Below are 19,959 nucleotides of genomic sequence, written 5' to 3' on the forward strand. Positions count from 1 at the left end.
CCTGAGTGTCTTTCAGGATTACAAAGAAGTGAGTGCAGCCTTGGGCACAAAACGTAAGAAGGTGCCAGAAACCCCCAGTAATCAAGGTTAAAAACAATCAATAGGTTTTTACATTAATGTTGATTTTCTTTACACTCTTCCTTGGCAGTCTTATTTCTCTTGATCACTGAGTTTGGACCACTCCCTAGGTGTTGTGGCCAAGGGGGGATGTCTCATTTGCTGCGCCCTGAGCAAGCGCTGTCACGCATCCTCCTCCTGTCCTGACTCCGCCCCTCACCATCCTTCGCTGGTACCCATCTAGTCCTCTGGCCCTTGCGGACTCATTCCTTATGAATTAATGTCCTGCTTCCATCTTTTTCCAGATGGTTAATAAAGATGTGAGCACGTTCTGTAGGCCTCCCTCCAACCTCTCCGTAGCCTGCCCGCTAACGGGGGGCCCCCGCGTGAGGACACTGAATTTTATCATGAGTTCTGTTGTTTGCTGTCTCTCTGTGAGCGTTTCCATCCCACCGGGGTCTGTGCTGTCCTCATCCGAGCACCTTCATGGCTCACGTGCCGGACTTCCTGAAGCTCCACGAATGGCATCAAAGATAAGCCCCTGTAAATAAAGCTTAGCGCCTTGCGAATGTTGGGGGCTGATGGCATGCACAGTCGAGCCCATTTGGATTCATTTTTCAGGGAAGATTCTGTAGAGGCCACGTCGGTAGCTTTTCTGAAGGCCACTCATCCCTGCCTCCAGCCTCCTTACTCCCCCACCCGTTTTTTGTCAGTCACGAAGACACCTCACTGCCGTGGGCAGGTGTCTCTCGCTCTTCTTGCTTATGGTGTATGCCGGCCCCATAGACGATGTGCTTCTTCTGTTGACCTCCCTGTTTCAGAAGTAGCTTGGATTGGATGTACCTTTGTTCCTTCTTGTCATAGGAAAAGATAGATTTTGTAATATAAATGTGACAAAATGGAAGGTTACTATAGATTGATGTGTCCTTTGCAAACAAGCACATACTTGCAATGGCTCATGTGTGAAAGAAGGTTGTTTTCTTTGTTAACAAAATAGCAAATGCCCATAACATTAACTCAGGAAATAGAGAAAAACATGAAATCGCCCTTACACCCCCCAAATGACCACTGTTTACACAAATCTTGGCATATTTGCTGTCTGTCCATTTCACAAATTTATCATGCTGTGGATACAATTTTTTTTTAAAGATTCTATTTATTTATTTGAGAGAGAGAATGAGAGAGAGAGAGAGAGTATGAGAGGGGGGAGGGTCAGAGGGAGAAGCAGACTCCCTGCTGAGCAGGGAGCCCGATGCGGGACTCGATCCAGGGACTCCAGGATCATGACCTGAGCTGAAGGCAGTCGCTTAACCAACTGAGCCACCCAGGCGCCCATGCTGTGGATACAATTTTATGTCTTTGCTTTCACATAGTGTGGCCTTATTATATGTATATGTAATCATCATAACCATCATACTTAAGGATTACAAGCTTTTCAATCCAAGTAAATCTATCTTTTTACATTTTATCATTCCCCTTTTTTATTGGTCACTTAGGTTATAAGTACAGTGATAAATACCAATGAGGTGAACATCTTTGTGCTTATCATTTTCCTGAGTTAGGATTAATCCCATAGTTTAGATTCCTGATGATGGAATTAATCCCCTATATTGACGGGGAGGATGAACATACTGCTTTACAGAAGAGTTTGACCAATTGACAAAGCCATGGTCAGCATAGGAAAGTACCTCTCCCCACTCCTTGCACTGAGTAAAAACGTTTTTGTCCGTGAGTTACTGTTACCCTAGGAGTTCCTCAGATAGACATATAAATAACTGTGGCACTCTTCGCAGTAGTCTGGTCCATTCATTTTCTCATGCTAACAACATCAGTGATGGTAGCAATAACATCGCGACTGCTACCTGACATGTTCCTTCCACCAGCACCGTTTGATAGAAATATATTTGAGCCACACATGTAATGTTAAATTTTCTAGTAGACCTATTCATCAATGTAAAATGAAACAGGTGAAAGTAATATTAATACTTTATCTTATTTAACCCAATATATGTGAAATATTACCATTTCTGCCTGTAGCCCTAGCCACAGGTGCTTAATGTCCACGCCACCTTCCCCCAAATAAGCCACAAAGCTCCGGCACACTCGCTCTTCTTTCTTTTAGGTGGGCTCTGAAAGTCTTTTCTGTGTTTTAGTCTCAAGTTCAGGTTGACCCAAAGCCGACTCTGAGCCAAGGACTTGGTGGGCAGGTAGTTTATCTGGGAGGTGATTCCAGGAAGCCTATGGGAGCAAGTGGGAAAGTGTGAAGGAAAGGTGAGTTTTCCGAAGACAGGTGTGACACTGAGCGATTTCTGCTGTGGGCGCCTGGAGCGTCACCCGGCTGGGGATGTTCTGAGAAACTGACTGGGACATGCCTCAGAATTGCTCCCCGTGGAGATCCAGGGATGGGGACGTCTACTCACGGACCCCCTATCCTCCATTCACCGGTTGTGCTTGTCTCCAAGGGTGTTCACTCTTCCCCTGATTTCAAGTGTACCTGCTTGGGCCCAAGCACACTTCTGTGGTGCTGGAGGAAACCCTCAGGCAGAGAAGTAAAATGCAGGCTCTTGAGGGGGGTTGTAGTCAGGGTGCTGAGACTATCTGCCATAGTTGTCAGTAAACTCAGGTGGGCCAGGGATGTGGGGTAGGGGCAGATGCTGCTGCTGAGCCCCCGGTCCATGTCAAGGTGTAGTGGGATTGTTTTTTGTTTTTTTTGGTTTGTTTTTGTTTTTGTTTGTTTTTTTGTAGGCTCCATGCCTAGTGTGGAGCCCAGCATGGGGCTTGAACTCACGACCCTGAGATCAAAACCTGAGCTGAGATCCAAAGTCGGATGATTAACCGACCGAGCCACCCAGGTGCCCCAGGATCTTCTTGAATGAATGGGCATGATCCCAGCCCAGGCGTTTGTGATTACAAGCAACAGAAACGGATTCTTGCCCACCAGGCAGAAGCTAATTGACAGAAGGATGTGGAGGTCACTCAGAATGTAATGGGACTGGGGAGGAGAGTGCTGGTTTGCGAAATGGCAGGGAATATGATTTTGTTCTATGATGTAGCAAGATGACTGTATCGTTAACATCTTGTAGTGGAACTGAGTGGTAAAGGTGCCCTCAGTCCCCTTGTTTGTTTCTGAGTGTGGAGTGGGAGAGAGGTCACTTTGGCTTCCTTTTGGAAGGTCAGCACCTAAAATTATCCTCCCATTTTATACCACGTACGATAGAAGAAAGATGATTCCCCTAAAGGAAATCAAATTGCTGTTAGGGAATGAATGCTGGGCAGCTAAAAATGGACAAATGGCCACATGCAGAAGGGGATTGGGCTTTCTGGTGAAATCTGAGTAAGAGCGTGCCAATCCATTTTCTGCTTTTGATCGGGTACTGTGGTTATGTGAGATGTCATCATTGGGGGAAGCTAGGTGATGGGCTATGTGGGATCTTTCTGTACTATTTTTGCAACTTCCTGTGGGTCTATAATCATTTCACAATAAAAAGTAATAAAAAAAAAAGGAAGGGGAATTGGTGGTTTGGAGATGTAGATACTTTTGGAGTAGAATTTGGAGAAATTGGAGTAGCCAAACCTTAACATTTTCTCCCACCTCATCCTTAAGGGCGCCAGAATACCAGAGCTAAATCTTTAGACCTCAGCTTTACTCCTCCTCCAGCCTTTCAACTCTGAGGAGGGTTAGGCTCCCATTTATTTGGGTTGTAATGGATTTACAATTCATTGTCTTTTTTGAAGTTTGTGTTTGGAGATTTGATGTTGATCTGCAATTAATTGGATAGGACAGCGCACGGGTCTGGAAAGGGACTGGGTTTTGTACAGTCAGCTCTCAGTCCCATTTCAGCAAGAAGGAGAAAGGGGATAAGCTCACTTTTGTTGAAATATTCCCTCCAAATAGCAGAATAGCAGCTATTTCTTTATGTGGCTTCCCAGCCAGAATGTATTCTGAGGGGATTATTAAATTCTAGAATGTGACCATTGGTATGAAGACAGTCAACTCTCTAGAGAATGTGAATGCTTCCCATCTTTGTTCTTGTGATGTTCTGATGTCAGTGGAACTAAAAGAGAGTCTAGGGCCTTGGTGGCAGGTACTGTTAATGCAGGCCCTGTGTGCCATCGGTTTGGATTTACCCACAACTCCCAGGTAATGGGTGTTGGGAAGCCACTGCTTACCTAAACAAGATCTAGGAGCTTTACACCCTCATTTAGCTATTAAATTTCTACTAATAATTCTGTAATAAGCATTTGGCCAATCAGTTTCATTCTGTTGTGATGGGTTTGGACAGATTTAATCTAAGCAATAATAATAATTCACAACAACAGAAAACACTGAGCCTCATTCTTCCCACTGCCTAAGTTATTCCCTAGGAGTAAATCAGCTATTTAGGGAGGAATATGCATTCACATCTGCCGGGCAGTGGAGCCTTGCTCCGTCAGTTAGCATTGCTGCAGGGCTAGATAATCCCACAGGCCCTGGTTTCTGAATCTGTGCACAGCCTAGCCCTCGGGCCTCGGGCGTGCGTGCTTACCATCTACACGTAATCCTTCTTCCCGGAAGGCAGAGTATTTTATAGGTATGATCTCATTTTTCCTCCCAGCCTTCTCTGGAGGCTGGGAGGGATCTGCTTTGGGAAGCTCCTAGAAGATTTCTTCTTTCTTCCAAGACCTCTCCACAGCTCACTTTCCTCCCAAGGCTGCAGCAAGAGGAGCCCACTCCACCAGCTTTTTCTAAAGAGTTTCCAAGGCGCTGCACTATCCTTCGAGGGGAATAGGGATGCATCCTCTCCTTGTATCATGGCATTCAGTGTCGGGGGGTAGGGAGGGGGGGCCCCTGTGCAATCCTGGCTGCACCACGTGGGTGACCTGGCTCAGGCAGTTTGCTCTCCCCTGCCCTCAGTTTCCTGTAGAAATGGGGAGGATACCCCTTGTGTTGTTGAGACATTCAGTAAATGAGAGCGCTTTACACAAGATAAGTAGAGGGCCCATATTATTACTGTTAACTTTATAACAAAAAAATACTGAAGCCCAGAGAGAGGGTTAAAGGGCTCTCCCTGAGTCATTCGCTAGAACTCTGCCTTCTGGTCCAGAGTGCCCACGGCAGGGGTGATGCCCTCGCTGTGGTTACCGTGGCGGCTCTGAGATCAGAGTGTATGATCGCCATTATGATGACCACTTGCGTCACCTGAGACAAATATGCTGTAGTTGGAAATAACACGACCTCTAGATGCAGACAGAGCCTGTCTGTGAAAATCCTGACCTGAGGGTCTTTTGCCCCTTCCAATCCATTCCCTTCCCTGTGCCCTAGTCCTGCTGCCCATTTGGTGGTGATACGAGGATATCGTTCCTCCTTTGTTTCCAGTTCTCTCCAGAACTGGCTTTTTAAAGGAGAAGAAAAGATTCTTGACTTTGTGATCCAAATTGAGGTTCCTCCTTGCCAAAAAATGCTTCCCCATCTGTCTGAGGTTTCTTATCAAGGGAAAATAATTTTATGTTTTACACTGAAGTAAAGTGACACTTGGTTTTACCTTCTGTGGTAGGCAGAATAATGCCGCCTCCCCGCCCCTTCCTCCCCCAAAATATCAGGTCTCCATCCTTGGAACCTGTAAATAGTACCTTATAAGGAAAAAGGGTCTTTGCAGATGTGATTAAATTAAGGATTTTGAGATGGGGAGGTTATCCTGGATTACCAGGTGGGGTCTAAATGAAGCCATGGGTATCATTTTGTGTGTGTGTGTGTGTGTGTGTCCCCCCGCACCTGCGTCCACATGCCTCATGCTCGCGCAGAAAGCTTTATTGTATCCATGTGGTCCAGGGCTTGCTCAAGGGCTCCAGGGGGCTTAAAAAGCTGCCTGGTGGCTGCAGGGAGAGGCTCAGGTACAGGCCCTGGCACCAGGGGGATGCCGGAGGGACCCCTCAAAGACTGCTGGGCTCCAGAGGCTCCTAGTGGTGCTAGAGGGGGAGCCTTTCAAAGAGCTACTCACCCAGCCCAGCTTGGGGGCCAGCCAGCCGGCCTGCAGAGGTGATTCAGGTGGTCTGTCTCCCATCTTCTTGATGAGTTTCACCTCCTCATCCAGGAGGTACTTCCCCAGGAAGTCCAGGCATGGGGGTCTATGCGGGCAGAACCCAGGGCCTGCAGACCTACCTCGTTCAGGTTCTTCTTCAGGATCATGGCAGCTTCCCTGGCATCCAGGGTTTGACCCCACTTATCTTGGGGTGACTCCTGCATGTCTTGAAAGAGGGTGTGGCTGCCATGCTGGTTTTGCATCTTCAGGAGACGCTCAGGGCCCTTGTGCTTCTCAGTCAACTCTCAGAAGAAGTGGCCCATGCCCTCCAGAGCCAGATCGTCACAGTCGAAATAGAAGCCCAGAGAGAGGTAGGTGTAGGAGGCCCGAAGATGCATGTTGACCAGGTGGTTGATGGCGGCCTCCACCTCGCTGGGATGATTCTGACCAATCTGGGAGTGCATGGTTAATTGGTAATAAGGAGCTACGCTCAAAATACAGTGTTGGCTGGTCTCAGAGCCAGAGGATGGCCGAGAAGATGGGTCCAAAGGTTGTGACTAGACAAAAGGTTGGAGGGTGGTCGGAGGCTGCAAGAAAGAGTATCCTTGGGTCTATTCAGTCCAAGCACTGGTGAAGCAAGAGACACATCTGGGAACCGCCAGGGGCACTGCCCCTACGTATCCTTTCAAGAGAGAGGCTGAGGGAGATTTGACCCTCATAGTGGGAGAATGGGCTGAGAGGTTTGAAGGTGCAGGCCTTGAAGATTGGAGTGATGTAGTCACAAGCCAAGGAGTGCTGACATGCCCCAGAAGCTGGGACAGTCTAAGATCAGATCATCCCCAAGAGCCTCCGGAGGGAGCATAGCCCTGCTGACCCCTTGGTTTGGGCTTAGCGATTCTGATTCCACCTTCTGGCCTCCAGAACTATGAGCCAATACATGTCCCTCGTCTGAAGCCACTGAGTTTGTGATTATCCTGTTACAGCAGCAAACTAACACGCCTTCATACTGCTGGGGCTGACCAGGGGGTCAGCCTCGCCTGGTGGCCTGATTTCCTCAAGAGGGTCAGCACCCTGGCAACATGAAGACCCCAGGGATGGGAAAGCAAATCTCTCCCCACTGGAGATTGAATCCAGGCCCTGGTCCTGCTTATGACTCAGACTTACCACAGGTAAGGCCATTGCTCTAATGTTCCAGGGTTGGAGGTCAAAGGAAGCTGGTTGGATCCAGGACGGCCAGGCCCTGGCCTTTGACGCCATGTAGTGGGAACGTCCACGGTGATCTGAGCTCTGGAGCCTTGGTGACCGGAGCTGGGGCCCAGCCCCAAAGGGTCTGTGGGCTCTCGTGTTTCTCTGACCCACCAGCCCCGCGTGCCCGGGGGTGGGGGGGTTGTCTGGCTTTTGAGGAGCCCGGGGCTGGGCCTGGGCTGCTGGCCGAGTGCACCCGAGCTGCTCGGGAGGCCGCGCCTGGCTCGTCACACCTGTGCCAGGCAGGAGGGCGTCTGAGAGTCGTGCTTCCCGTTTGCCACGTTTCGACGTATGATCCACTGCGAGACAGGATGCATGTAATTTGTTAGCAGTATGAAAATGCCGACTTCTGCAGAAGGTTTACCTTTTTCCGTAAATTAGGGCAGATTCACGATTCTTTCGCTAACTTGCCTTCTGATGTGTTCTCTGGAGGAGGACAGAAAGGGGTGGCGTTTTAGTTAGCCTCACTGGGAATTGCTCATAACTTGGGGGACATTTGTCTGGCAGGTGAGCCATGGAGATAAAAAGAGTCCAAGAGCCATGACCAAGGAACACTCCCCTTTCCTTCTAGCCACATGTATGGGTCAGATGTGCGATCTCCCCATCCTTGGCTCATGGCAGACATCACTAATTGATCCCAGCACTGGTCAGCGTAGGCTCAGGCACAGAAGCCTTCTCAACACAGTGCCTTAGTCTGCCACTACCACTTGATCGGGGTGGACATGTGAACTGACATCCATTTGCTGTTCCTGATAATTCCTTCCCTGACATTAAGATACCATGAATCTGCCCTAATTCCCAGCAGGTATGCTGGTCTTTCCAAAGTCCCTTTTTAAGCATCTGTTTAATGAGAAGTTGAGCCCCCCTGGCTTTGACTGGGCTAAGTGGCAGGTAATAAAACCAGTTCCCAATTTATCTCAGTTCCCCATTTAGAGCCACAGCAAATGTCATAATAGAGATCGGGCCTCTGGCTTTTCTGTGGGTCACAGATCACAGAGGAGGCATGCGGATTAAATTTGGAAATCAGCAGCTGTCCTGTAATGGGTGTTGGCTGTTTTTTTTTTTTTTTACGGGGAGAGTTTTGGTCAGATGTCTTGAGCACCAAGCAGCATGCACCAGGCTCCCAGAGGGCTGGGCCAGAGCAGCAATGTACCTAAATTGTCTGAGAAGCTGCGCTTGTCCGCACCACTTGGGGCTGGAGACAGTGGCCTTGCCACCCAAGAGGAGGAGATAGGCAGGAGCGGCTGCGAGGAACCAGCTGCCTCCTGGCTTTGCCAGGGTCTGGTGCCTGGGCAGAGGATGCTGTGGGACTGTGGGCCGGTCAGGAGCCGCTGGGGCACTGAGGCTTATGGGACGAGGAGAAGGTGGAGGAAACCCATGCAAAGCTAGATCCTGAAAGTTATCAGCCAACTGTGAATGTTTTTGTCTGTTTGGTGTTAACTTCCCAGGAATGACTGGAGAAAAGTCCTCTGTTATTTCATTTCTAAAGAAGAAAGGACTGTGGCTAGATTTGCAGTAAGGATCTCCTCCTGGGGTTTGCTAGTGATCTTTATGATGGAGATTCTCAGCAGACCTCACTCTTTTCCCCTTCTTTATGGAGATATGGATAGAAGAATGCTTATCTGTGTGGCCTAGGGGGTGGGTTCCTCCCTCCCACCCTTGCTTGCTTTTTTCTTCATTTTTGAGCATCCACAATGTACCAAGTACTAGTTTACATATTAGGGTTCAGCAGTAAATAGAGTCTCTGCTCTCGTGATGCTTCTACCCCAGTGGGGACAGGGGGGACAAATAGTACACCAAGAAATACATGTCTAACATGTCAGGTGCTGATATATGCTACCCTGAAGAAGGTTGAGAAGATGCAGCCAGGTGGAGGGGCTGGGGGGCTCTGCTGGATAGGGAAGTCTCTAGAATGAGGGCCAGCTGAGCCCAGAGGGAATAGGCCTCACAGACCCTGGGGGAGGAGTGTTCCCAGAGAACACACAGGAACAGAGGCCCTGGAGTGGATCCAGCAAGCTTGGCCGAAACCTGACAGGTGGTGATCTACATGGGAGTCAGTGACGAGACAGGTGTGGGTCCCGGGATGGGGCACAAAGACAGGCCTCTACTTGCTGGGAGGACTGGCAGGACAAAGCAGGGTCTCGGTGCTGGAGAAATTGGGGGCCTGGCAGGGATTTTGCTTTGTTTTTTGGCTGATAAATGGATATGACTTCATTCTCTTTTGTAAGCCCCAAAATAAGAGACACCAACTTTGCCTTCCCTAAAGTGCCATGTCTGATTCAGAAAAAGCAGCCAAGGGGTGCCTGGGTGGCTCAGTCATTAAGTGTCTGCCTTCAGCTCAGATCATGATCCCAGGGTCCTGGGATAGAGCCCCACATCGGGCTCCCTGCTCCGCGGGGAGTCTGCTTCTCCTTCTTCCACTTCCCTTGCTTGTGTTCCTGCTCTTGCTCTCTCTCTCTCTGTCAAATAAATAATTAAAGTTAAATAAAAAAAAAAAAAAGAAGAAAGAAAAGCAAAAGGAGCCAATGCTCACTAGTCACCACATGCTGAGGTGATCCACACTGGAGAAAAGGAGCCGGGAAGACAGGGTGCAGTGAGGGGAGGCTACAGGTTTTGATAGGATGGCTAGAGGAAAAAAGTCCTAATTGGAAGGGTGTAACGATGATTTGATGCATTGATGCAAATGATGATCTGAGTTCTTTGAGTAAATCTGACAGAGATGAGGTGGTGAGCCATGCAGATATCTGGGGAAGCATGTTCCTGACAGAGGGAGCTGCCAGTGCAAAGGCCCTGAGGTGAAAGCATGTCTGACATGTTCAAAGAACAGTAAGGAGGACAGGGCCTGGAGGAAGGGAGGGAGTGGGAGGGTTAGTAGACGTTGAAGTTAGTGAGAGTATGTGGGACCAGGCCACACGGGGCCTTCTGGGCATGATAGAGACTCTGGTGGCCATTCTGAGTAAGCAGGGAGCCTGTCAAGTGTGTAAAGCAGGGGAGGGACATGAGCTGATCTGTCTTTTAGAAGGGGCCGCTGTGTGGGACATAATGGGAGGAGGCAGGAAGGATTGCCATGTTTGGTAGTGCAGGCTGTGCCCTGCTCAAGGGCAGGGAGTGGAGGCTGGAGATGGGGTCAAGAAGCAGCGTCCATCAGAGGGGGAGCATCTTCCTCAAATTCACCCAAGATGCCCTAAGGCTAACAGTGACCTGGGTAGTTTTGTAAACCACTTTTTTTTGTTGTTGTTAATGTCGTGAACATCTCCCTTGTGTCTTTAAATAGTCTTTGACAACATGTTTTTTAGTGGATGAACAGGATTACCTCATTTGGATGTACCATAATATAATTAATCTCCTATGTGGGACACTCTGTTATTCCCAGCTAGTCACTATTTTTAAAATGTGCTGATGGACATCAGTGTACATAAATCTCTGTGTACATCTCTGATTATTTCCCTGGGCTAAATTTCTAGAGAATGAGTGGTCGGGTTAAATAATACGCATTTTTAAGGCTCTTGGTTATTAAATTATTTTTTAGATAACAGAGCTGAGCTCAGAAAGGTTGTGTAACCGGCCTCCAGGCATGTCGCTGGGACGTGGGAGAGTGGGCTTTGAACGCAGGCATATTGGTTTCCAGACCCATCTCCCCTCCATCTCGCCACACTAAGGACAGCTCAGTTGTCATGCAGCCCACAGGCAGGGCTGAGTGGCCTCAGTTTTGGTGGCTTTGATGAGGATGATGGCTGAGGAGAGGAAACTAGCCAGCGTTCCTTAATCAGCTCTGTGCTGGGAACTGGGCTCAGCGCAGAGTGTGAATATTCCCATTGGACGCTCAGAGTAACCCTAAGAGGCAGTAATGGATTTAGCTCCATTTACACATGGAGACACTGAAGATCAGAGAAGTTAAGCAGCCTACATGAAGCCACACAGCTAGAAGGTAGGAAAGCCAGGATTGAGCCCTAACACCCGCATTCTTTTTTAAGATTTTATTTATTTGTTTGACAGAGAGATAGCAAGAGCAGGAACACAAGCAGGGGGAATAGAAGGAAAAGCAGGCTTCCCGCCAAGCAGAGAGCCCGATGTGGGGCTCGATCATGACCTGAGCCGAAGGCAGACGCTTAATGACTGGGCCACCCAGGCACCCCACACCCACATTCTTTTTAGAAAGTTTTCTATGTATTTACTTTTTTTTTTTAAGATTTTTTTAATTTTAATTTTTATTTATTTGAGACAGAATGAGAGACAGAGAGCATGAGAGGGGGGAGGGTCAGAGGGAGAAGCAGACTCCCTGCTGAGCAGGGAGCCCGATGTGGGACTCGATCCCGGGACTCCAGGATCATGACCTGAGCCGAAGGCAGTCGCTTAACCAACTGAGCCACCCAGGCGCCCCCTATGTATTTACTTTTTAAGTTCCAATATAATTAACATACAGTGTTATCTTAGTTTCAGGTGTACAATACAGTGATTCAGCAGTTCTATACGTCATTCAGTGCTCATTACTATAAGTGTACTCTTCATTCGCTTCACCTATTTCCCCCATCCTCCCACCCACCTCCCCTCTGGTAACTATCAGTTTGTTCTCTATAATAGAGTTAAGAATCTGTTTTGTTTTTTTTTTTTTTTATTAATCTCTTTTCTCTCTTCTTTTGTTCTGTTTCTTAAATTCTACATATGAGTGAGAGTATATGGTATTTGTCTTTCTCTGACTTATTTCACTTAGCATTATACTCTCTAGCTCTGTCCATGTTGTGGCAAACAGCAAGATTTCATTCCTTTCTATGACTGAGTGGAATATATATATAGTGGACTATTTTATATATATACATATATATTTATAAAATACCACCTCTTCTTTATCCATTCATCTATCGATGGACACTTGGGCTGCTTCCATAATTTGGCTATTGTAGGTAATGCTGCAGTAAACATAGGGGTGCATGTATTTTTTTCAAATTAATGGTTTCATTTTCTTTGGGTAAATATCCAGGAGCTAACCCCTGCATTCTAAACCATACTGTGCGACAGGGCCTTCCAAGATAGGAACCATGTGCCCTAGTTCCTTGAATGATAAATACTCGCTCATGCTCGCGCTGAGAGCTTCCATGCTGCTCTTACCTTCAACAATCATTATCACTACTATTATTACTATATTACTTTTACTTGATTACAATGTTTATGCTGTTATGGTAATATGTTATATATGCTGGTATCTGTATAGTATAAAGTTATACTAACATTGTATGTATTATATTGCTATTAACACATGCTCTTATTATTAACACTCTTACTATATTATTACTGTGAATCCTATATTATCACTATTACCAGGAGCCGTTTCTCATTCCAGAGCCTGGCCTGAAGGGACAGAGCATGCTGTTCTTTTTTTTTTAATATTATTTATTTATTTGAGAGAGGGAGAGAGAGAGAGAAGAGAGAGAGCATGAGTGAGGGGAGGGGCAGAGGGAGAAGCAGGCTCCCCCTGAACAGGGAGCCTGATGTGGGGCTCGATCCCAGGACCCTGAGAACATGACGCAAGCTGAAGGCAGATGCTTAACTGACTGAGCCACCCAGGTGCCCCCAGAGCATGCTGTTCTTATGGCAGATGGCAGTGGCCTGATAGGATGAGCAGAAACCTGTCATGCCTCTTAAGTTACGGCCTTGTATTATTGCTATAATTATTACTCTGATAATGCTAATCATTAATATTACTACTAGATTAAACATAGACGCTGGTATTTCCAGGCCAGCCTCTGGGTAAGCGTTTTGCGGGCTTTCCTCATGACCACCTCACTATAAAGGCGGGTTGCTTTAATGCGTGCCTTTCGTAGCTGGGGAAACTGAAGATAGAAAGTTTCATGACTTTTCCAAAGTCTCATAGCGCAGCACTGATCTTTTTAAAGATATTTATTTATTTATTTATTTGAGAGAGAGAGGAGGGAGAGAGCATGAGTTGGGGGAAGAGGGGCAGAGGGAGAGGGACAAGCAGACTCCCCGCTGAGCAAGGAGCCTGATGCAGGACTCCATCCCAGGACCCTGGGATCATGACCTGAGCTGAAGGCAGATGCTTAACCGACCCAGGTGCCCTCCCACTTTTTTAAATTTTTATTTATTTATTTATTTATTTTTAAAGATTTTATTTATTTATTTATTTGAGACAGAGAGAATGAGAGAGAGAGAGCACATGAGAGGGTGGAGGGTCAGAGGGAGAAGCAGACCCCCTGCCGAGCAGGGAGCCCTGATGCGGGACTCGATCCAGGGACTCCAGGATCATGACCTGAGCCGAAGGCAGTCGCTTAACCAACTGAGCCACCCAGGCGCCCCACTTTTTTATTTTTTTATTTTTTAAGATTTTTTTAATTATTTGAGAGAAAGAGAGAGAGCGAGAGCACTGATCCTTTAAAAACAGATTTATTGAGGTGTAAGTCACATACAACAATCTGGAAATATTTGAAGTGTACAACGTGAGGATTTGATGTTCTATCTAGCCACGAAACCATCACGACAGTCAATTTGGGGAACATGTCCTGAGTCTAATGTCCCTGGGCTCCGAGGACGCTGATGTTGGGGGTCTCGCGAGGAGCCCCCAGCTCTCTGTGGGTGTCACCCCGTCTGGTTCCCCTTGCCCTGGCCCATGGCTCTCAGGAGGAAAGTCTCAGCATTGCCCACTGCTTTTCCAGGACCACGGGACACTGCCACTATTCTCTGGCTCCCACTTGCCGCGGGGCTTTCTGTGGCCAAGGACCAGGAAAAATAGCAGAGACTGATTTCCAGGGAAGGTGCTTCTAGCAGGAGGGATGGGAGGGGGAGGGGCAAAATTCAAGTAAGGTGAGACCAATAGAGTAGCCCCCACCCCCTGCACTCCCCTAGGGTTACTTGAGAAAACACAAGACCTCAAGCTGGTTGAGTGAGTCTCCAGGGCAGGGGGCCCTACCACCTCCCGCTTCTTAGCTCTTGAACCTTATTTACTCTGCAGGAGCAACTCTTGCTTCCAAGTGCAAGCCAAAGGCATTTCAGGACTCCCTGTGGTACGCACTTTGCCTCTGGGGAACTCCCTGTGTCCTGTTAATTGTTACATTGTCTACATCATACTCAGTTAATATTCAGATGAACTGTGTGGGCAGACTGGCTTTAAGTTGTGCCTACATTTCATTGCTAGAAATGTCTCTGTGACTGGGTCTGCTCAGGTACATGGCTCTTGACTTAGGCTTGGCCCCCTGAAAAACCACTGTCTTGGTGGCCGAGGCCCGCAGAGAACAGCCCATGGAAGACCCCTGAGCAGAGGAAAGCTGCCCACATGTGCCTGGGGCAGAAGAGGGGTGTTGTCTCCCCATTTCTCCTTGAAATACCTTGTGTGTGTTGGGGGGTGGGCCCAGCACATTTGTACTTGTCACCGTGGATGGTGACAGACCACATGTGTCCCCCCCCAGGGAAAGAGGGCGGTGCCTTTTCCTTTGCCTTTCTCTAGAGCAGGGTTTCCTGAACTTGTCTGCACCTTGCAATCCCTTGGGGAGCTTCACAAAATACTGATGCCTGGTGCCACCCCTGCGATTCTGATTTAATTGGTGTGGCGGGCAGCCTAGGCTTTAGAATATGTGAAGATCCTCAGGGGTGTCTCATGTGTGGCCGGGTTTGGGCCTAGAGTCTAGCACAGTACTGTCTACATGAAATATAATGAGAGCCACATATGTCCTTTAAGTTTCCTAGTAGCCATATTAAAAAAAAAAAAGACGGGTGAAATTAATTCCACTAATGTATTTTATTTAACCCCATACATCCAAAGCAGTATCATTTCAACATGTTTCCGATTTTAAAAATTTATGAGGTGATTTAGACATTCATGAGTTGGTACTCGGTCTTTGAAATCCAGTGTGTTTTCACGATGACGGTGCATCTCAACCTAGACCAGCCGGTTTTCCAGCTCCCCACTGAATTGGACACTGCAGGGCAGGCACATAGTAGGTGCTCAAGGAAAGGGTTTGAACATGTGAACAAATAAGGGGAGCAGCCGTGGCCGTATCTGTCCCTGTGAATCCAGGCGAGTGTGCCCACGAGGTGGGAAAGGATGCTTCAGGCAGAGTTCTCCAACGAGAACAGTCTCATTGCTTATCTCTTACGAGCCACGCCTCTGACATCACCCCTCCCCGTGAGGTCCTTCCTGGTCACCCTTTATTTCACCCCTGCACTCTGCTTCCCGCCGTAGCTGGGCGCACCCCTGAGATGGCAGAGTTTCGACCTGTGTGTCTGTCGTGACATATACACTCCTTACGGCCACCGTTATGTCCTGATTAATCTCTTTATTCCTAGCAGCTACACACTATGGATTCAGTAGCCGTTTGCAGAATGAAGTCATAAACGAACAATTGGCAGAGATTTGAACAGTCATGGGGATCAGTTTTATGGAATAAGACGGAGCCAGGGCCAATCTTGCCTAGAAGGCAGAGCTGACCCAACTGCTTCTTCATAGTCTGGTTATTCCAGATTTTGATCCTGTGTCTCAGTCAGCTCTGGCCGCATAATGCTGGGTAACAAATGCATCCAGTCTCAGTTGCTTCCAGCAAGCATTTATTTCTTGTCCCCAGGCCCATAGGTCAGCTGGGGTTTGGCTTATGCTAGCTGGGCTTGGCTGAAGTTTTGCTCCAGGTTGTGGGTTAGGTCGTCCACATTTCTGATTTGGAGGTACCGGCTGGGGTAGCCGAGCAGATGGCAGGTGGCAGGCGTGCCTCTTAAAGCCTTGACTTGAAATTGTCACTGTCACTCTCCCTACATTTTATTGCCCAAAGCAAGTCACCCTGCCAAACCCAGAGTCAGTGGGGCTGGGAGGGGGCGGGAAGTGAATATTAACAATCCAAACGACTGTACAGTAATGTGCTTCCCTGGCTGTGGGTGGTGGTGCCCTGGGTTCTGAGAGCCCCTCCCTTGTCCTGGTGCTGTTTTGCTTTAAGCCTGTTTCTCAGTGTAAAAGGAGGAGAGGATTGCGGCTTTTATCGGTCACAGATTCTTTTGTTGCCCTGAGGTCGCCTCTGCCTTATTTGACATCGCTATCTGGTTCTCTGCCTCTTTGACCCTGTGAATTCCTTACCATAAGAATTCATGCTAAATTCTCTTCTTACTCTCTAGGGAGGCAGTCAAGGATGGTCAGCCCCTGAAATGTAGGTTATATGAACTGTGCTGCGTGCACACCCACATGGGGGCCAGCTACTGTTGTTGACTCTTAAGGCTCCCTTGTTGGTCCAGACCGGACCTGACCGGAGCTCATGGGGGCCCCCAGCACATTTTTATTTTTGCAGAATCTCTGCCTGCCTTGATAGCTATTGCTGAGGTTGAAGGAAATCAGCCCCCTCATTTACTGTCACCTTGATACCCTTCAAGTTGGGCCGGGCCGGAGGGCAGGGAGAGGTGTTTGTGGTGTCTGTGCAGATGCAGAAGAGTCTCGGGGAGGTGAGGGAACAGGAGAGCACATAGGGGAGGCTGGACGGCACGTCATTCTTCTATCCAGCTGCTTTGGACCTTGCAATTCACTGCCGTTCCAGAGACCTTGCCAAAGCCCGCAGTTGAACTCCGACCAGGGGCCCCGGATCATTTCCAGAGGAACCTGCTTGTAAGGATTCTGTTTTGAGTAAAGATGCTACTTCTAATGAAGCAGAACGGAACTCCTGGCACATTTCCCCTCCCTCCTGCAGGCCGCAGGCCCCTGTGGGCTCTGAAGAGCACAGGCCTGGCTGTGAACAGAACATTTTGACCCCGAGATAGCCTGGTGCTGCTGCTTTCTCCAGGTTTCTCCTGGTTTGATTGGGCTACTTTGAGGACCCCTGCTTCCCCGCGTGGTGCAGGGGAGCAAAGAGGCAGCAGGACGCCCTTCTATTTGGTGGGGGTCTCTGGGGAAGCAGGAGCTTTGAACCCAGTTTGAACCTCCGAGGGTTCAAGTTCCTGTTCTCTTGGCACAGTATGATTTCCTGTTTCGAAGAAAAAACCCAGGGTTTTAAGAGCTTTAAAAAAAAAAAAGGCACTTGGACACAAAATGGCTCTTACAAAACAGCATGTTGATGAGTTAAGTATAAATGAATCAGAGACATATGGATTAAATTTCCCTTGCAATCCGCTGGGGCTTCACAATTAGGGGAAGAGTGTTTGTCAAAAGGTGTGTCTGTCTCCGCCAGGGTCTGGGACCGAATGAGAGGCGGAGCAGCCTTGCCCACTTCCCCTTTACCCCATCCCCTCTCCTCCAGGGGTGGGGCTTGGAGCCAAGGGACTCCCCAGCAAGTCTTAGGTTTGTTCTTTTTACTCCTCAAGCCTGCAGTCCCTTTGCTCTGAATTGAATTGTTCCCCACACATTTCCTCTGTGCCTTTGCATCGGGGAAGGGGCCAACATCTAACTCGTGCAAAGACCTTGAACCCTTGGGGGAAAGAGAAATTGACATGAGCCACATTGACATGGGGGACATTGCCGCCCACTCCTTGACTAGGAAACATCCCGTGTTGGCCTAAACTATCTTAACCCTTCCCGGCAACATAAATACCTGTTGGTGTTCAGGTGTGGCTCTTAGGAAAACCACCCTCCATGGCCAGGAGAAGGGGGCTCCAGAGCGGGGTGGGGTGGGGGGTCGGCAGCTTCTGTCTTGGATCTCCTGGACACAACAATTCTTGCGGTCGGGGCGGGGGGGTCTTCTGGTCTTATACGAGGTCTTCTGGTCTTACGATAGGAATAAGGATACCCGAGGGATGATCAGCTTGTTTTTCACCCAGAATCACCCAGATGTCCCAAAGTGTGTTGGCCATTGTGTTTTCTATCTAACTTCCTTCTTTCTTTTCAGTTTTTGACTAAGGGGCAGAGAAACAGCATATATTTGGAGAGATTCTGAGCACCTTCTAGAACTGTGTTATTGTTGTTTTGCCTTAGAACCCTTTAGGCAAAAGAAAGCTTAATGGAAACCTCCTGTGTAACACAGATAAAGAGCTTCACCAGATGAACCACGAGGGAACACACTCTCCCCATTATCCCCCCTTCTCCTCCCACCCCCCACCCTGCTTGGCTGGACCCCTTTTTCTCCTTGGAACACAGTTTGAAAGCATACGCAGTGTTCTAGAATAGGAATCACTAAATTCTTTGGCCCTTACTGCCAGCAGCAAAGTTAATAAATGTCTCAGGGACATTATGTGGAGTGAAAGAAGCCAGACACGAGAGAGAACATGCTATGTGATTCCATCTATACAGAGTTCTGAAATAAGCAAACCTCATCAGTGCTGGTGGAAGTTAAGTAGTGGTCAGTTCTGGTAATGATTGGGAGGAGGCATGAAAGGCTGGAAATGTTCTGTGTTTTGATGCGGTTGGTGGTGACACGGGTGTATACCTACATAAAAATTTTCTTGAGCCATATGCCTAAGGTCAGCGCACTGGATTCTCTTAATTATATGCATACGATTTGTTCATTAAAAAATAGAAACATCGTCCCGTCTTTCCTCCCCCCTGAAGTCTGGGGGGCGCCACTCTCCGGTGGACCTCTGAGCGCAGTGCTTGAGAATCTGGGCTTGGAGATGATTGGTGCAGGGATGAGGGCAGAGCCCAGGTGGAGGAAGGCACTGTCAAAGGTCAGCCTTGGAAAGTACGAGCAGGGTCTCCTGCTCAAGGCAGGGCTTTAGTGATCAAGAAGGTCACAGTGGAACTGAGAGCACCCAGGGGGGTTCTGACTGAGTTGCCTCAGCCTTATCCCAAAGGTCAACCTCGGAGCCAGGCTATGGATGGGTTTAGCAGGCCCTGGAGGGATTGCAATCTGGCGGAATAAGTGAGTGTGGGAGCCCAGCCCCGCCTCAGGCACGTGTTGCCACCTTATACAGAGGAAGGCCCTATCTTCACCATCTTGAGATGCAGAGGGACGCCAGGGTGCTCAGGAGAGAGAGCACTGTCTACACAGCCCTTTCCGATTCAGAGGCTCTTGGCAAGTTGGAGGTACGCAAGAGGACAGAGTGTTCATGACCAGCCCGCCAGCCTTCCAGAAAGGGGCTGCACTTGTCCCAGGTAGTTGGAAGTTTGCTTGAAGAGATGGATTAGCCTTATCAGGCTAGCGTGCCTGGATTCTGGCTGGGAAACATAGTCGGTCAGTGGGATTGAGGAATGTGGCCTGCACAAAGCATGGAAGCGGTTTGCATAGGGTCAAGGCCCTGACGGGAGCAAGGGGGACGCATTGGGCTGCTCCTGGTTGTCCAGCAGGTGTGAGACATCTCCTGCCTCATCCCACCTCCACCCCCACCTCCCTCCCCTCCTGAGCCTCTGTACCCATCATTGGATCCAGGCCCTGAAGCTTTCTGTCTCATTTCTAGGGTCCATATGTGGAGGCCTGAACCTCTGCCAGGCCAGGCACACTTGTGCAGGAGGGAGATTTCAGTTCTCTTTTGGAAAACAGTTTTCTTTCCAACCCAAGCAGCTGCCCTCTGCCAATCAGTGCTAGAAGTGAACTATGTACAGCTCTGCTTTAAAATTCCCCTCCCGGCTAATCTATCCCAGCCTCTTTCAGTTTAGTGCTAAGACTAGGGAAACCAAACCCGGTGACTCTCAGAGGCTGATGCTGCCCTGTCCTGGCACTTCAATTCTTGAAAATAAGTAATTGTTTTGAACCTGACTGATTGGACAAACTGTGGCCGCGGTATCTCTGTGTGCCCACTTTCTTTCCTT

General features: G+C 48.5%; 1 protein-coding gene and 1 pseudogene across 3 annotated transcripts in view; one reads left to right on the forward strand and one right to left on the reverse strand.

The window, feature by feature from the left end:
- NTRK3 (neurotrophic receptor tyrosine kinase 3) overlaps nt 1-19,959 on the forward strand; it is a 380,910-nt gene that overhangs the window by 166,487 nt on the left and 194,464 nt on the right. The gene's annotated exons all lie outside the window — the stretch shown is intronic.
- LOC135361497 (ferritin light chain-like) lies at nt 6,004-6,520 on the reverse strand (annotated as a pseudogene).

Source organism: Mirounga angustirostris, unplaced genomic scaffold (genome assembly GCF_029215605.1).
Source record: "Mirounga angustirostris isolate CCGP_5_RB_7025 unplaced genomic scaffold, mMirAng1.0.hap1 SCAF_9, whole genome shotgun sequence".
Classification (NCBI taxonomy): domain Eukaryota; kingdom Metazoa; phylum Chordata; class Mammalia; order Carnivora; family Phocidae; genus Mirounga; species Mirounga angustirostris.